Source organism: Globicephala melas, chromosome 10 (genome assembly GCF_963455315.2).
Source record: "Globicephala melas chromosome 10, mGloMel1.2, whole genome shotgun sequence".
Lineage (NCBI taxonomy): Eukaryota > Metazoa > Chordata > Mammalia > Artiodactyla > Delphinidae > Globicephala > Globicephala melas.
This window is the reverse complement of record NC_083323.1, coordinates 94,502,266-94,527,007: the sequence shown is the minus strand read 5'-3', so window position 1 is coordinate 94,527,007 and position 24,742 is coordinate 94,502,266. Positions and strand designations below refer to the sequence as shown.

Sequence of the window (24,742 nt, the reverse complement as noted above, 5' to 3'; positions counted from 1 at the left end):
CTAAATATTTATTCAGAACACTTAGTGGGTATTATGTACTGTGCAAGGAACGTATGCTGCCAACTAGTACATTGTAGTAGAATGAAAACAAGGCAGGTAATTCATAAATCTTGAACTTGAGCAGGGAGGGAAAGAGAAGAGATCACCATCTTGGCAACTAACTGATACTGCTTGACACAGTTGCCTGAGCTTGTAATGGATAAATAATTTCTTGGCCCCATCTCGGTTGAAACCTTCTGTAATTCTAAAAATAAACAATTCTACTGAGATGTCATTTCTTTCACAAAGAAATATTTTCATTATATTCACTTAGGCCATGCTAGAAAACTTCATTGTTTGTTTAATATCCATCTATATGATATAATGAAACTGAAAACTTTTCTCCTCCTGTGGTATTAACTTAGAATTTGAGAATAAACAGCATGTAAATAGTAACTCTTTTCAAAATTGCTCTCAAGTGAATCACATGCGTGACTTACAAATTAGAGGACTTCAAATTTCTATTAGCATACTAGTTATTTTTGTTTGATTGCTTGTTTATTTGCCATTTGACCTTACACTTCCTGCCACAGCAGTAATCTCCACATTCATGGAAAAAAAGAAAGATGCTATTTACAACTTCTGCATCTTGCATCCAAGTGGATTTTGTGTTTACTTCAGTACTTTAAATATCAAAGAATAGTAGAATTGTGTAAATATCATGAAATTTGGACAGTACTTATCCCAGGTGCCCAAGGACATAGAGTTAGGAATAAGACAGCACTTTTCCCAAAGAAAAAGGCTCATTAGTTGAAGATCTAGGTAGAACCAAGGTCTCCCAAGTCACAACTTTTTTTTTAAATGCACCTAATAGCAGTTGGTCAAATTCTAATTGATGTATTGCTTCTTCATTTGTTCCCAGTAGATTCATTTGTGTACACAAGAATAAAAATGCATTCAATTTAAGCTCTACAGTTCTCACATTATCCTCTTGGAGAGTTTGAAAATAACTACTAAAAGCTTACAATGTTCCTTCTGTGGTGTTAGCCCATCTCCTGGAGCCTTTTTAAACTGCATTAATTTTTTTCTCCATTATTTTACACAGAATTAACAACATCAAAGCACAACAGAATATATAAATAAACATACAAATAGGAAACTGCTGTATTTTCATGAAGGCTGTTTCTTGTTTCTTGTTTGAGCTAGTATCCGTTAAGGATTTCTGTGTGTCAAGCATATTGTTTGGCAATGGATATACATAGTTTAATAAAGTATATAGCACAATCCCTATCATCGAATTGTCCACAATCTATTAAAGGCATAGACATAAGCATATGGTTTTAAATTAATATGCAATTTGCAATGGTAGACACAATTACTGGGTAGTAGAGAAGCTAGGATTATACATAACAATTTTGCAATGGATGACCAGTATCGACTATGAGGAAATGGTGTTAGGGAAGATGTCCTCGATTAGGTGATTTAGAGGGAGTGTTTTTTAAAACAATATGTTAGATATCAAGTGGAACGGGGTTAACACATACCAAGAATTGAAGATGGAAATGACAAAGACTCAGAAGAAAGAGACAGTAAAATGAATAAAGAGAGCTATACACACTCCAGTACTGTTGGTTTATTAGGTGGGGTTATGAATATCTGGAGATGGATGGAACCTGGAACAGTCTGGAAGGACAAGAAGTGGGTGTGTGTGAGTGAGAAGAAAGATTCATAATCTAAGCTTGAATAGCACCATACAGTCAGTAAAAGCCCTTTGAGGAGTTTTAAGAAAGGATTGACAAGGTCAGGTTTCCACACTGTGGGCAGACAATTTGACCTGTTCAGAGGACAACAGATTTGATACAGATGGGGATAAAGAACAAATAAGAAAAATAGTTAGGGACAGTAGAAGTAAATAGTGTTTTTATCCAAAACTGTGATGTTAGGAATTGTGAAGACGACAATAATTGGGAGGTTACTGACATAGTTGATGACATTAGATCTGACAGTAGGTGAAGACAAGGGTGGGGAGAGGGGGCTTCCCTGGTGGCACCGTGGTTGAGAGTCTGCCTGCCGATGCAGGGGACATGGGTTCGTGCCCAGGTCCGGGAAGATCCCACATGCTGCGGAGCGGCTGGGCCCGTGGGCCATGGCCGCTGAGCCTGTGCGTCCGGAGCCTGTGCGTCCGGAGCCTGTGTGTCCGGAGCCTGTGCTCCACAACGGGAGAGGCCACGGCAGTGAGAGGCCCGTGTCCCGAAAAAAAAAAAGAGTGGGGAGAGGGAAAGGATAAGAAAGATGCATACGTTTTTATTTTTTACTGAATGAAATAATGATGGTACCATTAATATAGAGGATACTAGAGTAAGCAGTTTAAGGAAGGGGATGATGACCTAATATATAGACATAATAAGGTATAAAGCCAGCTGGGATTTTTAACCCATTTCTATTTTAAAATACAAATGGACCTCATGGGCCTTAGTTTTATGATTCAAAACACGAAGTTTTACTTTCTAAATATCTTTAATGTTAGACAGTTTGTTTAAAAAATACTCTGTGGTTTACAGAATTTTCTCTTAATAAGAAATGTCAAGAAGACAAGTTAAAAAAGAAATTTTCAAACGTGATGTGTTCTCAAGGTTAATAGGAATAATCATTATTACACTAAAACAGGGTTTGAGTGGTGGTTCCCGATGTGATTACAAACCAGAAAGCCAAATATTTCCTTGTAATTAGATGTTGTTTTAGATTATTAAAGACATATATGCTTGTATCTTTAAGAGCAATGACTCACATTTTCAGTCGCAGCGGAGTGATGCAGTCAAAAGAATGAAAACCATCTAAAAAGTACTTGCAAAAATGTGTACCTCATTTCTGTTTTTTTAATACTCAGAAGTGGTCAAGCACTAGGTCCATATCAACTTTTCTTCTCTCTTGACCTATTCTTCATCTTCTTTCTCTCTCTTTAGACTCATTGTTCTTTTTATTGTTCCTCACCAACACCGTTTATTTCTTTGGCCTTTCTGCTCTGACAGATATGAATTTTATTTGCCCAGATAAGTTCATTATTTCGTTTAACTTCTGTCAAATGTTATCTTCTAGAGTTTCTTTTCCTGAACACACTATTAATGTGTTTTATTTCTTAATGTAACTTATTTTTACTTGTATCATTTATTCTAACCTGTTTATTTTGCTTTTTATATTTCTTCCTCACCAGAATATAAAATATGAAAGGACAGGAAGTTTGTCTCCTTCACTGATGTATCTTTAGCACATAAAATAATGTATGGTACATAATAAGTGCTCATCAAACATTAGTTATGAGTTTTATATATTTTCCATTATTTATTTGACATAATTGTTATGTTACGTAGATAAATATTTCTAGTCTTTTATTTATTGATTAGGGGGTGTACTGGGTTGCCTACAAAGTCTTCTGTTGCTCTAAGTTTATATAAATATTCTGAAACATTTCTAAATTGCCTTATTGATAATAATTTTTGCTTAAAGAATAATATGACAGACACTAATGTACCCACTATCAAGCTTAGGAAATATATTATGAATAGATGTAAAATTTTTATCTGCTCATTCATAATTTAATTCCCTCTTTTCCCTTTAGAGGATCCCTATTACCTATTTATTTATATCTAATACATACGGCTATGTCTTGCATGTATTTTTAAAAAGGACATAAACAATGTATAATGTGTATTTTTAGAATTATTTATATTGGCTCAAATTTGTATTTTTGACCTCCCTTAATATTGATATACTCAATATTGTGCTATTTTATTCACTTTCTTCATAAAATATAGTCTATTCTATGACTATAGGACAATATTTTCACCTATTTTCTTTTCTAAGGATATTCAGATTCTTCCTGTTTTTCATTTTTATTATCACTCAAAATTCTGTCTTGAATGTTCTTCAATATCTTTCCTTAACCATATTTACAGGAGTGTTTCTTCTAGACTATGTACTTACCAGTTTTGGGGTACTAGTATAAGTATATTCAAAACTTCACAAATATTGACAAATTGCTTTTCAAAACTTGTTATTACTTTCACCCCAAGCAGAAGTACATGAGAACTTCCATTTTTTTACACCATATCCATGATTTGGAATCTACAATCTTTTCATATTTCTAATATCGTGAATACAAAATTTTGTTAGGATGTCTTGGTTTGCCTTTGCATGATAATTACTTACATTTAACTTTTATAATAGTATCATTAAGGAATATTCAGGTCTAATTCTCTGTGAATTGTCTTTTCACATATTTTATGTTGAATCGGTTGCCTTTTTATGGACTTACATAAGTTCTTTGTATATTCTAGATAGAAATCTATTGTTAAGTGCACCCAGTGTAAATTAGTAAATGTTTAAAAACCCACTCTATGGTGGTGGGGAAGATCTCATTGGTAGAGTTTGCCAATTTTATTTGTGTAAGTACTCTGACCATAATCAAATTTAAAGCTACTAACCTGATACCACTGAATGCAGAATTGAGAAGGGAAGAGATTTATAGTAGTACAACATTGTACAGTATTTCAACAACCAGATACGATAGATGCAAATAACTTCATAAGTATAGTAAATTTAGCAAAATAACTAAAAATGAGTTTTGAGTATTTATTACTTTTATTGTTACTATGATTTACAATATTTATATTTATATAATTGAATTTTAGTAATGATTGTGTTTAACAGCTTGTTTTCAAAATTCCTGAAATTTTAACAATAATCTCTTTTGATTAGCTATGAGCCCGATCCAGCAAACCACTCACTGATTGTATAATCTGTGCTAGTCTGGGTGTATCTTTCCAATCTTAATAATATATTTTACTGTCCAGATAATAAATTTACTTATTTAATTATTACTTTATAGCATCGTTTGCATTTATGATTTGGATTTTTGGAAATTTGATTGAGAAGTGTATCCTTCACCAAAGGTTTTGAAGTTTGCAGCTGTATTTTCTGTTAAACTTGTGAGGACGTCTTTCATAATTAGATCTCTGATATTCAATACTTTTCCACAGGGAAATGATTTTTTCCACCATCTTTATTGAATAATCTATTCTTTTCTTAGGATCTGTAATATTACCTCTGCAACCACATATTTATTGTTCAATATATTCATAGACTTTTTTTTTTTTTCCAGAATTTGGTTCGGTTCCTCAGACTAATGACAAAATATATTCTTCATGCTCTTCACCCACACTGTTTTGACTATTCTTGGTGTTTTCCACTTTATATGATTTGAAATTGAGTGATACAGAACTCAGTCCCATCTGTGGACCCTGCAGTTGCCTGTGAACCAGCTCCAGTTCCTCCCTCTTTCAGGGAACCTCTGGAAAACAATGTCTTAGACAATCACTCACAGACAAAAGAACCCTTGTGGAGGTCCAGGCTTCCAGAGAAGAAGTTCCACCACACCACTGGAGCAAAGAATATGAGATTGGATGCATTAGAGAAGATAAGAGGAGCAACCTGACTTTACCTACGTTACCCTTCCTCCATGGAAACACAGTTTTAGGGCCAAGAGAGACCTTCTTGGCCCATGTTTTTTCCACTAGGAAAAGTAAGAGAGTGTGAGTGAGCACCCGGCCTTCTCAGCTATATGGGAGGCTGCCAAAGAGGCTGATTTCTCTCATGCCTCACCCAGGGCACTGAATCATATGTATAACTGGGGGGCTGAGAAGAGTCTAAGATAGCAGCAAATAGGACTCTAAAAGGGCATTAAAAGGATGCAGATCCTACTAACTGTGTCACTGGCTCCATCAGGAAACCTGCCTATGAGCCACTTGGATCCGCCCAACTGGCCCACAGGTACCCTCAGTAATAAGCTCACCTCACCTCAAAACACCCACACCCTGTAGTTGCCTCCCTGTGGGCACTCCCAACTGTAGCATAGAGAGTGAGCTTTGGCAGATGGCTAGTGAGCATGTGCAGAAACCTAGTCTGAATCTGAAGGCCAACAAGAGACCACAAACATGAACTTTAACATCATGTTTGTGAAAACAAAAGAAAGGCTTTCAGCATCCAGCCTGGTTCATTGCAAAATTAAGATAAGGTATACAAACTTAAAACTTTTGCCACAAGAGGGAGCACAAAGTGTGGAACAGGTGCGTCCATAAAAGGTCCTAAAAAGCCTCAGAATCATTAGCAGTTTTGATGGAAGGTAATTCTCTCCTGAGGTCAGTGAGTAAATGGGAGAAGGTGGCCACTACTTCAAATACAAAGACAGCAATAGAAAACTTCAAGAAGCATGAAAAATGTCACCACCAAAGGATCACAGTAATTTTCCAGCAACCAACCCCAAAGACATGGAAATCTATGAATTAACCAATAAAGAATTCAAAATAGCTGTTTCAGGGAAGCTCAACGAGCTAGAAGAAAAAAAGAAAAATAATTCAACACTGTAAGGAAAACAATAAATGAAAAATGATAAGGTTAGCAAAGTGATACAAATCGTAAACAGAACTAAACAGAATTGAAGAATACAATAGATGAAACAAAAATATAATGGAAGCATCAACACCAAATGGATCAAGCAAAAGAAAGAATCTGTAAACTAGAAGACAAGACCTTTGAAATTATCCAGTCAGAGGAGAACAAAGAAAGACCAACTAAAAAAGTGAATAAAGCCTATATGATATATGGCATATCATCAAAAGAACCAACTTGCAGACTACTGGAGTTCCAGGAGGAGAGAGGAACAAGGGGGTGGAAAGTTATTTTGAAAAAATAATGGTTGAGAACTTCCCAAGTCTGCTGAGAGATTTTGATATCCACATTTATGAAGCTCCTGAGTCACCAATCAAAATCAACTTAAAGAGATTCTCTCCAAGACACATTATAATAAAACTGTAAAAAGAAATCAAGGACAAAGAGATAGTCTTAAAACCAGCGGGAGAAAAAGAAGATAATAACTTACAGGGGAACTCCTAGAGGGCTATGAGATTTCCAAGCAAAACCTTACAAACCAGGAGAGAGTGGGATAGTGCCGGGGAAAAAAACTGCCAAGCAAGAATATTCAACCTGGCAAATTTGTCCTTCAGAATTGAAAGATAAAGATCTTCTCAAAAAAACAAACAAAAGCTGAGGGAATTCATCATCACTAGACCTGTCTTATGAGAAATGCTGAAAGGGGTTCTTTAACCTCAAATGAAAGGATGCTAATTAGTAACATGAGAACATAGAAAATATACAGGACATTGGTCAAGGTCAAATCCAGAATACTCTAATACTGAAATAGTATAAAGGTTAAAGGAAAAGAATATTAAAAATAACTATAGCAAAAATAATTTGTTTTTAAACACACAATATAAAAAAAGGTAAATTGTGATATGAAAAACATAAAAAGAGTGAGTAAAAAGGTAAGGTTTGGTTTGCAACTGAAGTTGTTATCAGCATAAAATAGATTGTTATATCTATAGCGTGTATTATTTAAGCCTGAAGGTAACCACAAAGTGAAAACCTATGATAGATTCACAAAAAAATAAAGAGAAAAGAATCAAAACATACCACTATGGGAAATTATCAATTCACAAACAAATGCAGCAAGAGAAAGAGAAAAGAACAAGGAAACTACAAAAGATCCAGAAAACAATAAAATAGCTTAAGTAAGTGCCTGCCTGTTAATAATTACCTTAAATGTAAATGGATTGAATTCTCTAACCAAAAGGCATAGAGTGACTGGATGGATAAGAAAACTGAGACCCAACTACATATATACGTATAGGGACTCACTTCAGCTTTGAGGATTCACTTAGGCTAAAAGTGAAGGGATGAAAAACGATATTCCACAGAATTGGAAACCAAAATAAAGAAGGGGTAGTGATACTTATAACAAACAAAATAGAATTTAAACAAAAATGGTAACGAGCTAAAGAAAGTCATTGCATATAATGATAAAAGAGTTATTCATCAAGAAGATATAACAATGCAAATATACATTGTTCATACAATGTTCATTGCAGCACTATTTACAATAGCCAGGACATGGAAGCAACCTACATGTCCATTGACAGATGAATGGATAAAGAAGATGTTGCATACATATACAATGGAATATTACTCAGCCCTAAAAAGAAACGAAATTGAGTTATTTGTATGTGGTGGATGGACCTAGAGTCTGTCATACAGAATGAACTGTCAGAAAGAGAAAAACAAATACCATATGCTAACACATATGTATGGAATTTTTTAAAAAATGGTACTGATGAACCTAGCAGCAGGCCAGGAATAAAGACACAGACATAGAGAATGGACTTGAGGACACAGGGTTGGGAGGGGAAGCTGGGGCAAAATGAGAGAAGTATTGACATATATACACTACCAAATGTAAAATAGCTAGTGGGATATAGCTGCATAACACAGGAACATCAGCTCCGTGTTTTGCGACCACCTAGAGGGGTGGGATAGGGAAGGTGGGAGGGAGGCTTTAGAGGGAGGGGATATTGGGATATATGTATGCATATGGCTGATTCGCTTTGTTGTACAACAAAACTAACACAGCATTGTGAATCAATTATACTCCAATAAAGATGTATATATAAAAAAAGAAACCCTTATTCTAGGTGAAAACCTGGATATGCAGAAGGGAAAGAAGAGTTGTAAGAATTATGTGGATATATTTAATGGATATCGAGTCGACAAAATATTAACAATAAAGTTTCAAATTTTAAAATACATATTTGTATTCGAATTCAAGGGAGCAAATACGGCATAAGCAGTAAATAAAGGTAGAAGGTAGTTATGTCTTTTCACTTTTCGAGAAAGGGTAAAGGTATTAATTTGTTAGACTTTAATGAGTTAAGAATTTATGCTGTAAAATGTGGGGCACTAATAACATAATATTTAAAACATTAAACTGACAACAGAGGATAGTTAAAATAGTTAAAATAGTTATTGTGGAAGATAAAAAGAAAACAACAAAAGAAGTGGAGTTCAAAGAAATGGTAGCATTCATCTCTGATTAAGGATAACTATATTATACTTAATTAATTATATATACATACAATACATACTTATATATAAATAATATATGTAAATATATCTTATAATAATTTAAAAATTATGTTAAATATAGAGTAACTTCCAATTTAAATTCTAAGAATATTTAAAATAACTGTTCACTATCTTAATGAGAAACTCCTTTAACAAAAGCCTAAAGAAAGAGGAAAGTAAAAAGATGAAAAATATACCATGCAACACAAGCCAGTAGAAAATTGCTATAGTTAGTATACTGTTATAATAGAAGGCAAGAGCCGTATTGGAAATGATGAAGCATGTTTCATAATGATAGATAGAGTATCTAAACTATTAGCAATGTTTTCTAAAAAATCTTTATGTACTTAATAATACAAGTTCAACATAAGTTTGAAAAAAGTGAACTATTACAAATAGAGATTTAAACAATTCTCTCTCACTGCTTACAAACAAGCAGATATCAGTAAGGCTAAAGAAAGATTTAAACTAGACAACTCATCAATACATATATGTAGAACACATACTATATACTAGTATGGACTATTCATATTTTTGTACATAGAAATTTTCAAAAAATACACTATAAATCATATTTCCAAGCATATTCATATAAAAATATAGAAGTGGTGTCACTGCAGTAGCCGCTAGGCAAGTTTGGCAAGTGGGCACTTGAAATGTGGGCATTCAATTTTAATTAGTTAAAAAAATAATATTTTAATATTGGTTCCTCTTTCACACCAGCCACTTTTAACAAAGATGTGGAATATTTCTAGCTTCACAGAAAGTTCTCTAACCAAACAGAATGCTCTTTACTATATGCAGAAGTCAATAACCAAAACTTTGAAAATCCTTATATGGTGTTAAATTCAGTAATAAATGTCTAAGTAACAGATGGACCATAGAAATGACCACAATGAACGTTCAAAATTTTTATAAGAATTACAAGGAAAATATAAAACCAAATGTCTGTCTTGTGAAGTATTGATTGCCTTAAATGCTTACCTTACAAACTAAATAAAACAAAACAAAGCAGAAATCCAAGCATGCATCACAAGAAACTAAAAATGGAAAAGCTAAATTTAGGTGAAATTAAAACCAAATGAAGTAGAAGGAAGAAAACAATAAATAGTACAAAATCAAGACAAAGAACAAAATTACAATAGAGAGGAACAAGGCCAAATGTATTCTCATTGAAAACATTTAATAAAATTGATAAAAGACTGCTGAAAGAAAGATGAGGAGAGGGAATCCCTGATGGTTCAGTGGTTAAGACACCACGCTCTCACTGCCGAGGCTCCGGGTTCATTCCTTGGTCAGGGAACTAAGAGTCCACAAGCCATGCGGTGTGGCCAAAAAAAAAAAATTTGAGAAGAAACAAGTCTTTTATGTCTATAATAAATATGGGGATACCATGTGGTTTTTACAGATAAAAAAAGCAATATTATGAAAACATTTTAGTATCTATAAAAAATAGAAAAATCCTAAATTGAAAATTACCAAAATGCATCACAAAAAATAGAAACCTGAGTAAACCTAACACATATTGTAAAGAAATTGAGTTCGTTATATAAACCTTCCCACAAAAAAGTTCTAGAAGCTCAGATGGCACTAGTAGTGAATAATAACACTTGAAAACGTAGCAGTACTCTTTCACAAAGGTCCAGGTAAAAGAAAAGGAAATGCTTCCTAAAAATAGCCTTGGTAACAACTTGTCAAGTACATAACGTAAATGAAAACTCAGTCAAATTTCTTTGGGAACACAGATAAAGAAAAACTTCAGCTTGACCTAGATATAATATATGCATTGATTTTTTAAAAAAGGACAACACATGATCATTGTGATTTTACTTCAAAATGCAAGACTGGTTTAACATATGAAAGAAATAAAGGTAATTTACTTCATAATCATTATACAGAGAAAACGTTTATCATTCCAACTGACGGAAAAACAATACAAATGTAACGTCAATTGATTATAAAATTTGTTTGAAAAATGAGAATATTATGGAACTGTTTTCATATGAGAAACTTATGATGAAAAAAACCTTAAGATGAACCTCATATTGATGAAATACTGAAATCTTTTCCTCGAAAATAGAAAAGGATACATATAGAACCTTTACTGTACCTTCTATTCGACATTGAAAATAAAATCCTAGCCTATAAAAATAAGTCAAGAAAAAAAATTGCATCTGGAAAGAAGAAATGAAGTATGATTATTTACAAATGCAAGAGCTGTTATATAAAAATCCAGAAGACTATATATTTGAAATGACAGAATTAATACATAAAGTCAGAGAAATCATTGGCTATAAGACCAATATGTAAACCTCATTGTATTACTGTTTACAGCAGCAAAACTTACTAAAAATTTTCAAATGAGGATGTCATTTACAAAAGCATGAGAGTGAAATACCAATGTATCTTTAAGAACTCAATATAGAAAAATACAAAATATAATAGGGAGAATTTAAAGAAAACCTAATTCATAGAGAGATAAAGCATGATATTGACTGGAAGAGCCAATATTGTAAAGATGACTATCTTTACAAATTACTTTGAAGATTAAATGCAATCCCAAACATAATTCCAGGATTTTTTTTAAAAACAGCTTTATTGCGGTGTAATTTACATGGCATAAAATGTATCCACTTAAAGTGTATAAATCAGTGATTTTTTTTCTTTAGTATATTCACAGAGTTTACAACCATCAACAGTAACAAACTCTAGACATTTTCATCGCCCCCAGAAGAAACATAGTAACCATCAGCAGTCATTTTCCAATCCTACCTCTGCTCAGCCCTTGGTAACCAACAATCCACTCTCTGCCTCTAGAATAGGTTTCCCTCTTCTTGATATTTCATATAAATGGACTCACACAACATGCGATCTTTTACAAAGGTTGAAGGCCATAAAAATAATGTAGAGTAAAAAAAGCCAGACACAAAAGTAACGATATCTATACTTTTTGGTGTGCATATTATATTTCAATATAATTCATTTTAAAATTTATACAATCATAATATTATTTCCATTTCATAAAAGTTAAAGTTACTCAACAGCATCCAAACTCACGTTTTCTCAAGCTGATCCTTGCAATTATATGTATGTGGACGCTCACAACTGTCTGATTTAATGCCATGTGGATAGAGCAGAGCACAGTTACGTTCATCAGGTGATCGGTCTGTTATACTGTAATGGAAAAAAAAGCACAATTCTGTTATATCATATGAGGAAAACTCATGAAACAATAGCATTTTCCATGTCACTGTAATAAAAGCTATTTTGAAAATGGGTAATGATATTTTAATATAATTTTAGTAAGAGCTTGTTATTAGGGAAATGGGCTATTGAGGAGCCCATTCTTTAATAACTATATCAACATTTTATTAACTTTCAACATCCTCCTTCATCTTTCTATAATTCAACTAAAACAAATGTTTTAATATTATTCTTAAAATTTTTATTTTTAATCTCTTCCTCCTCTATACAGTATTATTTTTAAAAACTTACTGTAGTTTGTAAGTTGAACCATTTAGCCACATCCATGGATGATCACGGCCTTTACGAAAGACTGAAATCCATGACATAATTGATAGAGACATCAGGAATTTCTAGCCCAAAATAAAGAATTTTCACTTAAATAGTCGTCTTGAAAGATTTTTATTAATTTTTCAAAGGCAAGTAGTGTGTTCTTTCATAGGATCCTTAGTTTTCTGAACAAAATGAGTGTTAAGAGTCTCATCTAACACTAAAAATATATTAAAGTTCAAAGTTTTAATATTGCCAAATACATCAACCAAGGTCAGTACTTTTGATGTAAAATTAACTCAAACAGTTATGCTTAGCAGTTTCACTGTTTTTCTTAGGTTAATAAGGAAAATTCTGATTCATGTAATTCAACTGTTACCCATGTTGTCAAAACTAACACAGCAAGGCTTTAAATAAGATTTTAGATTCTGTGACATCCATTTCTCAGGATACTGTGACCATATCAATGGATTTCTCCTCTATGTTTCTCAGAGTTTCGGTTTTAGAAGGAAATTAAGGGAATGAAATTGAGAAAATAAGTGACACGAAAGCCAAAGATTTGGTTTCCTGGGGCTCACACCGTTCTTTGACTAGATCAACCCCCAATCACTCTGTTTCTGTGTTGCTAGAATCCAAGGGACCAGACAAGGAGTCAGAGACTCATTTCTCTCAGCTGCGCCCAGTTAAGTACAACTGTAAACACTGGAACTAATGAAAGACACAAGTCAAGGAGAACTCTGAAAGGTGGAAAGAGAAAGGCGAAATGGTTTGCGACCCTGGGGTTAAGGAACAACTATTAGGGGCATCTTATATCCACCACCCAACCGAAGAAAGTGACCTAGGCCTGCTGCTTCCCAACACCCAGCCTAGCCATTCCTCCTTGGTGTTGAGGGGAATCCTGTGGGCGACACCAGGTGAGCCTTACAAGGTGATCCAGCAGGACACCTGCTAACAAGAAGCAGCCAGAGTAAGGGCTTCTTCTCCCCCTCCACCGAGAGATACCAGAGTTGGGGGGTAGGGGTGGAGGTGGGACCAGCGAAGGGGATCCCATGACTAAAAGTACTGAACCCAGGAAGCCTCTTTATATCTGAGGGCATAAGACTCCATCTGTAACCAGAGACATTGGGTAGATTGGATTTTAAATGTTATATTTACATAATGAGCAGTGGAAATTTACAAACTACACATAAATGCAATAATATGGATGAATTGCAAAAATAGCATATGGGGGTGAGAGGAGACAAGAAGAAAAATGCATACTCCATGATTCCATGTATATGAAGTTCAAAAACAAGCAAAGAGGGGCTTCTCTGGTGGCGCAGTGGTTGAGAGTCCACCTGCCGATGCAGGGGACACGGGTTCGTGCCCCGGTCCGGGAAGATCCCACATGCCACAGAGCGGCTGGGCCTGTGAGCCATGGCCGCTGAGTCTGCGCATCCAGAGCCTGTGCTCCGCAATGGGAGAGGCCACAACAGTGAGAGGCCCGCGTACCACACACACACACAAAAAAACAACAACCAAGCAAAGAGATTCTATAATATCAAAAGTCAGGACAGTGGGTATACACGGAGGGTGGAGAAGTGATGAGAGAATACAGAGGAGTGGGGCTGCTATGAAGTGGAAACTTCTATTCCACGATCTGATATGCAATTACATGGTTCTATACATTTTGTGATCAATATGCAAAATCATGATATGTTTATTTTCCTTTATATATTGTAAAATTAAATAGCACAGTTTATTGTAGAAAATAATAGCATTTGTAGAAACATTTTTTTTTATGAAAAGCAAGAACTGGAAATTATCAAACGTGTATTAATGGTATAAAAATATAAATAGAATATCATAAAGTTGTATTCTGTTGTTTAATGGAACATTAAGAGGCCTTAAACAAACTGCAAATATGTACAAAACCACAAGTGAATCCTAGCAAATATAATATTGACTGAATCAAGCCTTTAACAAAGTGTTTGCAACATTTAGTATCTTACCATTTCTTCTTCATTATCTATATAAAGCAGAGTAGAGTTCTTAGCAGCACAGGCCGTCACACTCTCATTCCATGTTTTGTTTTCCAAATGAATACAATAGCAATTGTTGGAATATGTAAACCACTGTTTTGGACAATGACCAGCATGACATTCTGAAGAAAGATTGTGAATTATTATCTAAAAACAATTTGAATTAAAAAAAATGAAAACTAACTTACATATATGCATAGGTATAAATATATATGTGTGTATATATATAAAACACATCTATGCACCCTCAAGGCTGGTGCATATAAAACAAACCACACTCATACATTCACAGAAGTGTCAGTCTCTCACCCCCCAATTTATGTCTCCGTATAAAGCAAACACACAGAAATAGCCACTCTTTACATGTCCTGAAAATCAAGAAATGAAACCTCTGTTTTAGAATAGCAAAATTATTTGTCTCTTATCATATTACAGAGGGAGGAAATTTGAGCCAGTGGCAACAGTGGGTATGGTGATCATATTGTTGCATAGGGAGAAACACTCTCCTATAATCATTATTTATGAATATTTGTTGCCGTATTTTGTAATTTATGTTCAACCCCAAAATCTATTCTTATTTTCACTAGCCTAAGATAGAGACAAAATACAAACTGTATTTATATCAGAACTTTGAAAATCATTATGTACCTTTCTGGAGCCTTTTTATCGGAGAGGAGTTATTCTGCTCCCGTATTGCAGTAGCTACAAAATTAATCATTATAAAAGTTAATATTGATCTAAATAAATCATAATGATTGTAGTTTCTGAGTTGAAATTTGGTTTATTGCTTAGGATTAGAATAATCTGGAATAAAATTGATTTTACCAAGAAAAATTAAGTAATGAAGATTTGGTTGAAAAAATATTTCAAAAGCCTAAAGGAACAGATCACCATCTCTTATAGTATTTGTTTTAACCAATCTCAAGAATTAATTTGTATTTCTCAATAAGATCTTTCAATATCCTAAAGCATGCTTTTGAGTTACGAAATCAGAATATACATATACATACTCTCTGTAATTATTGTGTTGTATACTTTTGACAAATTCAGAATAACCATTCCACATTTAGTCTAAATGCATACATTTTAATGAGATGCCCATTCCATAATATTATGAAGTGTTTAGAGGCACTGACCATCATTAAAGTGTAAAGTTCCCTTACAATTTTTCAAAAATCTACTTACAGGGAGTAAAAACTATCATTGTTACCACACTGGACATCAAAACAAGGCAGATGATTCCCAGAACCCCAGCAATGAGCTTCTCTGGAGGTGATGGTAAATCTGCAGGGAAAGAAAAGGAAACACTGAGAAAAGAGTGATGGTGACAGTTGTTTAGAAAGTTTACAAACAAGAGAACCCACATAAACAGGGAGTTATATATATAAACTTGGACCCCAAGCCCATTTCTACCACTATAATCTTTCTCTCAGAATATACCTTTGCATTTTCAGCATATATAACGCTTCATGAGTTGTTGATCAAAGACTACAAATTACAGCAATGCCAGAATAAAAGTAGTCCTCCAGTTTCACATTAGAATCCCATCTCCAACTTCAAGTTCTGTTCCTCAAAATGAAAAATATGTGAACTTATCCCCTACTCCTTCTCCAACCTCTGTACTCCAACTGCATATCCTAGAACAGTTCCATCATGTGACTATTAAATGTTTTACCTTTGCAGTGGTAGTTCTTGTCATTCCCTCGAAGATTCTGAGAAGCATTTTGAAGATTTGATTCTGCATAGGTTATTTCCTGCTCAGTTATTGAAATGGGACTTTTAGTGCCCTTAGGTTTTATTTGCTGCCTCTTTGAGTTCTTGGCTACCTTCAGTTCTGCATAGGTTACTCCTTGGTTATTCATCTCTGCAGCTGAATTATGTCAGACAGTGCTCTAAGTGTACTTAGGAATGAATGGTGTATGTAAGATGAGATCCCTAGTACAGTAAAATGGGCGGGGTAGAGTCTAGTGCTCACTTCGCAGTAGAACAATCTTAAGGCCTGGTTCTAAATTCCTTAGAGCTTTAAACAAGTGTCTCATGGTAGAATACTTTTTTTTTTTAAGTTATTCTACATTTGACAATATATTTTTGGTTGAAACAATGAAAAGCAATAAATTAGGGAGGAGTAAAGAAGTTCATGACTAATAATATCCTAGTCAGATTCCACAGAAATATTTTAACACCATTATAATGCTTGTATTAAAATTAAAATGTTTTATTAGAAAAGAGAGATTCACCTATATTTATGATAATTTTGAAATCCAGTAATGGTTAAAGATAGAGTATTTTAAAGATGGGGAAAGAGTAATGTTGGCATGTACAACAATCTCCTACACTAAATTACATTATTTGGTGACTTACATTTACTTATGAAAAGTGTTACCAAATGGTCGTTATTTTGAATGGTTGAGGAGTTCTGAGAAGACATTAAAAATTGAGGAAATACTTCATGTATTGGAAAATGTTACATGATACACTAAACTTATATATAACCTAGACAATATTGAAAATAAAACAACAGAAAAAGACTAAAAAATACTTAGTTTGTAAAAGTAATCGATAATTGACTTAATGGCTAAGATATGAACCCACAAAATAATAAACAAATATAAGTAATTTATGGAAGAACACTGTTAATTCAAACTTCCAGAAAGATCCTATAGGTGTCAAAGTTAGTAAAGGTCATTTTAGTTGTATAAGTGATGGTAATTACTTATAAAAATTACTTATAAAAAAATCCAGATAACATAACTTAATAATTCAGTCAATGGATGCTGTAGTCAGAAAGACCTGGAAATAAACTATGGCTTTGAAACTTACAAGAGTGTGACTGTTAAAAAATTATTTAGTATCTAGTAACCTATCTTACTAATCTAAAATGGAAATAAGAATAGGTAATATACAGTGCATGTAACACTGAGCACTCAACTTGACACTTATAAGTTCTCAACAAGTATCAGTTTTAATTATTATTTTAGTCACAATTTCTATGTTACTATTTCTAATTCATATCAGTTAGACCCTGTTAAGTAATTTATTAAGCAGGAGTGTCTTTAATTAGCATGGTACATTTTTTTGCAGTGTTTGTTCAATTTTTTAAAAAATTCTTTCATTACTTACAATTAAGTTTAAATTAGCATTTAGGAAGCTACCTCATCCTGATTTTTGTTATAAAATCAGGCTGCTTTTATTGAGTCTAAGTACACGTATGAGGAATTATGTTTGGCTTTTGTTATGCAATGAATTCCTTTCCAAGAATCTATTTATAAAGGTTGAGCAAAATATATATTAACATACTATTATACAAAAAAACCACCTTCTACTGATTATAAAATCCCAAAGTAATTGTTCCCTGTCATAATGTCTGTGGGTTTCACTTAATATTATATTGATTTATAAACCCAAATATGCAAGTGCATATGCAATTGACTAACTTCCTACAGACAATAAATTGAATACTTTGAGAAATCTTCCAACATATTTCATGTTTTATGGTTGCTTTTTACCCTGAATTATTTTAAAAAAACACCAATATTCTACTTTGATTTTGTTGTATATTAATTGTACCTCACTTGCATTACATTTAACATTTGTTATTTCTCACTAAGTGAGGTGGTCTAGTAGAGAGACAGGAGAGGAGGGACACATACCTTCTGTTGGCCAGAAAGTTGTGCATCCTTTAGTGGGGAGGTCAGGTTACTCTCATAAAAGAAGCCTGCTATAGCTGGGTGATAAAAGAAGAAATTTAAAAACATAAATCTAGGACAAGAATAAACAATGTCTGTGACCTCCACAGACTGCCCTGTGAAGGCTCAGAGTGAAACAAGAGTGGAAAAAGTTGATTTCTCATCAATGTGTCACTTTAGGTTTGAACAGGAAATTCTCACACATAGGCTATTTTGAAGACAGTTTACCTCATCACAAACCTCCAGAAACTAGGAGACGTTGGGCTCCAGTTGAAAGGACAAATGGACCTCTAAGTGTGTCATTTAGATTTTCCATTTTCAAATGTCTCTGAGAAATTGTTTTCACATTCTACAAGATCTGAGGAGATGGCGGCTTAGCCACCCTGCAGTTATCTTATTTCCATCTCAATCATGAACACTGCAACTTCAAATACCTCAAGTTTTACTTTTAAACTAGTTGCTAAATCTTGGCAGCACATACACTATTTCCTCATTATTATTTCATTTCTATTGTCATGGAAGAAATTCTAAAAGCCATAATCCCATTTTTCAACAAGTATTTAAGGATATTTGTCACTAATTATCCTGAGGAATTTCTACATTCTCAACCATACTCTACCTGGCACAAAGTCCATCATTTTCAAAATACCATCTCTATTTCTCTGCCCTAGTTCTTACGTTCCATTTTATTCTTATTAAATAAATAATTTAATCTGCAGATTTCCTCTGATAAAAATAAATGCCCCTTGAAAGGATAAAACACAAACAATATTAAACTGTATCACCATGACATAGGTGGAAATATTAAATAACTACTCATTATATCATTCATGAATTCATCCTCCAATCATGACTAGTTGTCTATATTACACTAGGAATATATATATATATATATATATATTTTTTTTTTTTTTTTTTTTTTTTGGTGGTACGCGGGCCTCTCGCTGTTGTGGCCTCTCCCGTTGTAGAGCACAGGCTCTGGACGCGCAGGCTCAGCGGCCATGGCTCATGGGCCCAGCCGCTGGGCAGCATGTGGGATCTTCCCGGACCGGGGCACGAACCCATGTCCCCTGCATCGGCAGGCGGACTCTCAACCACTGTGCCACCAGGGAAGCCCTACACTAGGAATATTTGATGTAACGACATAAACCCAAGTCAAACTATGCAGTTCAAGAAAACGTAATTTTTAAAAATATCACCTAACCAAACAATGGGAAGGGGAGGAAAAGAAGGCTTAAACCACAAGATAAATGGCACATGCAAATGAAAATGACAAGAAACTATGGGTAGCAATACTCATATCAGACAAAATAGACTTTAAAACAAAGTTCATAATGAAAGACAAAGGACACTATATAATGATAAAAGAATCAATACAAGAAGAGGATATTACACTTGTTAACATGTATGCACCCAATATACTTAGGAGAATCTAAAGACATAAAACAAACACTACAGACATAAAGAGAGAAATTGATGGGAATAAAATAATAGTAGGAGTCTTTAATACCCCACTGACATCACTGGACAGATCTTCCAGACATAAAAAGCAATAAGGCAAAGGAGATCCTAAATGACACAATAGAACAGTTGAACTTAATTGATGTCTACAGGACGTTACATACAAAAAAACCATAATACACACTCTTTTTTAAGTGCACATGGAACATTCTCAAGGATAGGCCACATAGTAGGACACAAAACAAGCCTCAAGAAATGTAAGGGATAGAAATTATTTCAAACATCTTTTCTGACCACAACTATATGTAACTAGAAATCAACCACAGGAAAAAAATGAGGAAAAAATAATGATGACATGGAGACTAAACAACATGATACTAAAAACCAATGGGTCAGAATGAAATGAAAGAGAAAATCAGAAAATACCTGGAGAGAAATGACAATGAAAAGACAACCTTACAAAATCTATGGGACACAGCAAAAGCAGTTCTAAAAGGGAAGTTCACAGCAATACAGGCCTTTCTCAAGAAAGAAGAAAATCTCAAGTAAACAACCTAAGCTACAACCTAAAAGAATTAGAAAAACAGGAACAAAAAAACCCAAAGTCAGCAGAAGGAAGGAAATAACACACATCAGAGAGGAAATAAATAAAATAGAGATAAAGAACAATAGAAAGATCAATAAAGCCAAGAACTGTTTCCTTGAAAAGATAAACAAAATTGACATACCTCTAGCCAGGCTCACCAAGAAGAGAGAGGAGCCAAATTAAAAAAAAAAAAAAAAAAAAAAAGAAAAAGGAGGAATAACAACTGATACCAGAGAAATACAAAAAATCATAAGAAAATACTATGAACACTTATGTCAACAAATTGGACAACCTAGAAGAAATGGACAAGTTTTTAAAATGGACAACCTGCCAAAACTGAGTCAAGAAGAAAGAGAAAATTTGAACAGAATGATCACTAGAAGTGAAATACAATCTGTAATTTTTAAAAAAACTCCCTGTAAATAAAAGTCCAGGTCTCGGTGGCTTCACTGGGGAATTTTACCAAATATACAAAGAACTTATACCAATCCTTCTCAAAGTATTCCAAAAGACTGAAGAGGAGGGAACTCTCCCAAAGTCATTCTAGGAAGCCACCAACATCCTGATATCAAAATCAGACAAAGATATTACAAAAAAAAGAAAAGTACAGGCCAATATCTTTGATGAATATGGATGCAAAAGTCCTCACAAAATATTAGTAAACTGAAGCAACAATACATAAAAAGGATCTTATGCCGTGATCAAGTTAGATTCATTCCAGGGTTGCAAGAATGGTTCAACAAATACAAATCAATCAATGTGATATGCCACATAAACAAAAGAAAAGACAACAACCACTGATCATCTTGATAGATGCAGAAAAAGCATTTAATAAAATTCATGATAAAAACTTTCACCAAGGGGCTTCCCTGGTGGCACAGTGGTTTGAGAGTCCGCCTGCCGATGCAGGGGACAGGCGTTCGTGCCCCGATCCAGGAGGATCCCACATGCCGCGGAGCGGCTGGGCCTGTGAGCCATGGCCACTGAGCCTGTGCGTCTGGAGCCTGTGCTCCGCAATGGGAGAGGCCACAACAGTGAGAGGCCTGCATACCACAAAAAAAAAAAAACCAAAAAAACTTTCACCAAAGTGGGTATGGAGGGACTATACCTCAACATAATAAAAGCAAACCCATAGTTAATATAATACTCAACAATGAAAAACTGAAAGCCTTCCAGCTAAAATCTGAAAGAAGACAAGGATGCCCATTCTCACCAGTTCTGTTCAACATAGTATCAGAAGTCCTAGCCATAGCAATCAGACAAGAAACATAAATAAAAGGTATCCAAACTGGAAGGGAAGAGGCAAAATTGTCACTATATGCAGATGACATGATACTATGTATGTAGAAAACCCTAATGACTCCAACACAAAAACCACTAGAACTAATAAACAAATTCAGCAAAGTAGCAAGATACAAAATTAATACACAGAAGTCTGTTGCATTTCTTTGCACTAACAATAAAATATCAGAAAGAATGTAAAAAAAAAAATCCTGTTTAAAATCGCATCCAAAAAAAATCCTGTTTAAAATCGCATCCAAAAAAAAAACCTAGAAATAAACCTAACCAAGGAGGTGAAAGACCTATACAGTGAGAACAATAAAACATTGGTAAAGGAAACTGAAGATTATTCAAAGAAATAGAAAGATATTTCATGCTCTCGAATTGGAGGAATTAATACTGTTAAAAGGGTCATACTACCCAAAGCAATCTACAGACTTAATGCAATCCCTATCAAATTACCCATGACATTTTCCACAAAACTATAACAAATAATCCTAAAATTCATATGGAACCAGAAGAGACCCAGAACTGCCAAAATAATCCTGAGGAAAAATAACAAATCTGGAGGCAGAACCTTCTCAGACTTCAGACAATACTACGAAGCTACAGTAATCAAAACAGTGTGATATTGGCACAAAAATAGTCATATGGATGAATGGAACAGAATAGAGAGCCCAGAAATAAACCCACACACCTATGGTCAATTAATCTTTGACAAAGGGGGCAAGAATATACAATGGAGCAAAGACAGTCTCTTCAGTGAGTGGTATTGGGAAAGCTGGACAGCCACATGTAAATCAATGAGGTTAAAACACTCCCTCACACAGTATACACAAAAATAAACTCAAAATGGTTTAAAAACTTAAATATAAGACATGACACCATAAAACTCCTAGGAGAGAACAAAGGCAAAACATTCTTTGACATAAATCATAGCAATATTTACTTACGTCAGTCTCCCAAGGCAAACGAAATAAAAGTAAAAATAACCAAATGGGACCTAATGAAACTTCAAAGCTTTTGCACAGCAAAGGAAACCATAAACAAGACCAAAAGACAACCCTCAGAATGGGAGAACATAGTTGCAAACAAAGCAAATGAGAAAGGAGTAATCTCTAAATCATACAAACAGCTCATGCAGCTCAATATCAAAAAAACCCAAACAACCCAATCAAAAAATGGGTGGAAGACCTGAACAGACATTTCTCAAAGAAGACAAACAGATGGCCAACAAACACATGAAAAGATGCTCAACATCACTAATTATTAGAGAAATGCAAATCAAAACTACAGTGAGGTATCACCTCACACCTGTCAGAATGGCCATCATCAAAAAGTCTATAAATAACAAATGCTGGAGAGGGTGTGGAGAAAAGGGAACTCTCCTACACTACTGGTGGGAATGTAAATTGATGTAGCCACTATGGAGAATAGTATGGAGGTTCTTAAAAAAACTAAAAATAGAGTTACCATATGATTTAGCAATCTCACCCCTGGGCATATATCCAGAGAAAAACATTATTCGAAAAGACATATGAACCCAATGTTCATAGCAGCACTATTACAATAGCCAAGGCATGGAAGCAATCTAAGTGTTCATCAACAGATGAATGCATAAAGAAGATATGGCACGTATATACAATGGAATATTACTCAGCCATAAAAAGAAACGAAATTGAGTTATTTGTAGTAAGGTGGATGGACCTAGAGTCTGTCATACAGAGTGAAGTAAGTCAGAAAGAGAAAAACAAATACTGTATGCTAACACATATATATGGAATCTAAAAATTTTAAAAAAAGGTCATGAAAAACCTAGGGGTAGGATGGGAATAAAGACGCAGACCTACTACAGAATGGACTTGAGGACACGGGGAGGGGGGAGGGTAAGCTGGGACGAAGTGAGAGAGTAGCACTGACATATATACACTACCAAATGTAAAATAGATAGCTAGTGGGAAGCAGCCGCATAGCACAGGGAGATCAGCTCGGTGCTTTGTGACCACCTAGAGGGGTGGGATAGGGAGGGTGGGAGGGAGGGAGACACAAGAGGGAAGAGATATGGGGATATATGTATATGTACAGCTGATTCACTTTGTTATAAAGCAGAAACTAACACACCATTGTAAAGCAATTATACTCCAATAAAGATGTTAAAACAAACAGTTTGCTAACTTTATTTAATAAATTAATATTAATATGAGCTCTCATAGGGAGAACACTCACTCCCAAAGAATTTGTGGGTGGTGAATTTTCCTCACTTCGAATACATTTAAAAGTTGAAAATTTAACTAAAGTATTGTGAGTGCAGTAAAAAAAAAAACTTTAACAATAATTTGTAAAATTTTATAAAGGCAACAGAATATTTTGTACTTCTTTAATTAATTAGGATTCAATCACAACATGTATTAGGAAAACAGCTGCTATATATTAAACTCACAGACGTAAGTTTTCCCAGATGAACAGTTACAAGCATAAACATAATTTCCTTCGATATATGGACAACCATCGTTCTCCATTTCCAAGAATCTGTGAAAAAAATTGTAAAGCAAGGTGTGATATCCACAAATGCTAATTTTATCTCAAGCTTAAAATTAGAAAGAACAAACAAAATGAGAAACAATAAAAGAACTAATCAAAACAAGAATTAAACCCTGAAGATTGACAGTCTTTAATTACAAAATATTAAGCTTAACACAAAATACCGAACAGTATCTAATCCTATCCTGTTTATTTAAGTAGAATTATAAGCCAATATGATAGAAGTTTATGGATTTATCAGCTTGCCTAAAACTATGCATAAATTTCTCCTAAGAGTCCAGTAAAGTTAAAAAAGTAAAGGCCCTAAAGGTGATATTTAGAAAAAACTGGAAATTTTCCCCCAATTAAATCCCACAGACTGATCCTCAAAAACCGTAATGATTTCCTTTTTCTTGGTTGCTCTTTCTGTGCCCTACACACGTAACGCACACACACATACATGCACATACACACGAATTGTCATATACTCTCAGAAAAGTTCAGTTATCAAAACACTATACTTTCAGGCTTTCAGTTACTGTGACGCCATCTTCCCTTAACCAGGATTTATTGGTTTCATTGATTTTGAGACCTATCCAGTCTTTCATTTCAAGCATGGATAAAATTTCCAACTGGGAAAAGAAATCATAAACCAGAAATGTGTGCATATTATAATCCACTCCTTT

At 34.2% G+C, this 24,742-nt stretch overlaps 1 pseudogene; it reads right to left on the bottom strand.

Annotated features, from left to right (window-relative positions):
- Positions 1–11,612: 11,612 nt before the first annotated feature.
- On the bottom strand, positions 11,613–16,384 carry LOC115850528 (NKG2-A/NKG2-B type II integral membrane protein-like; annotated as a pseudogene).
- Between the last annotated feature and the right edge of the window lie 8,358 nt (positions 16,385–24,742).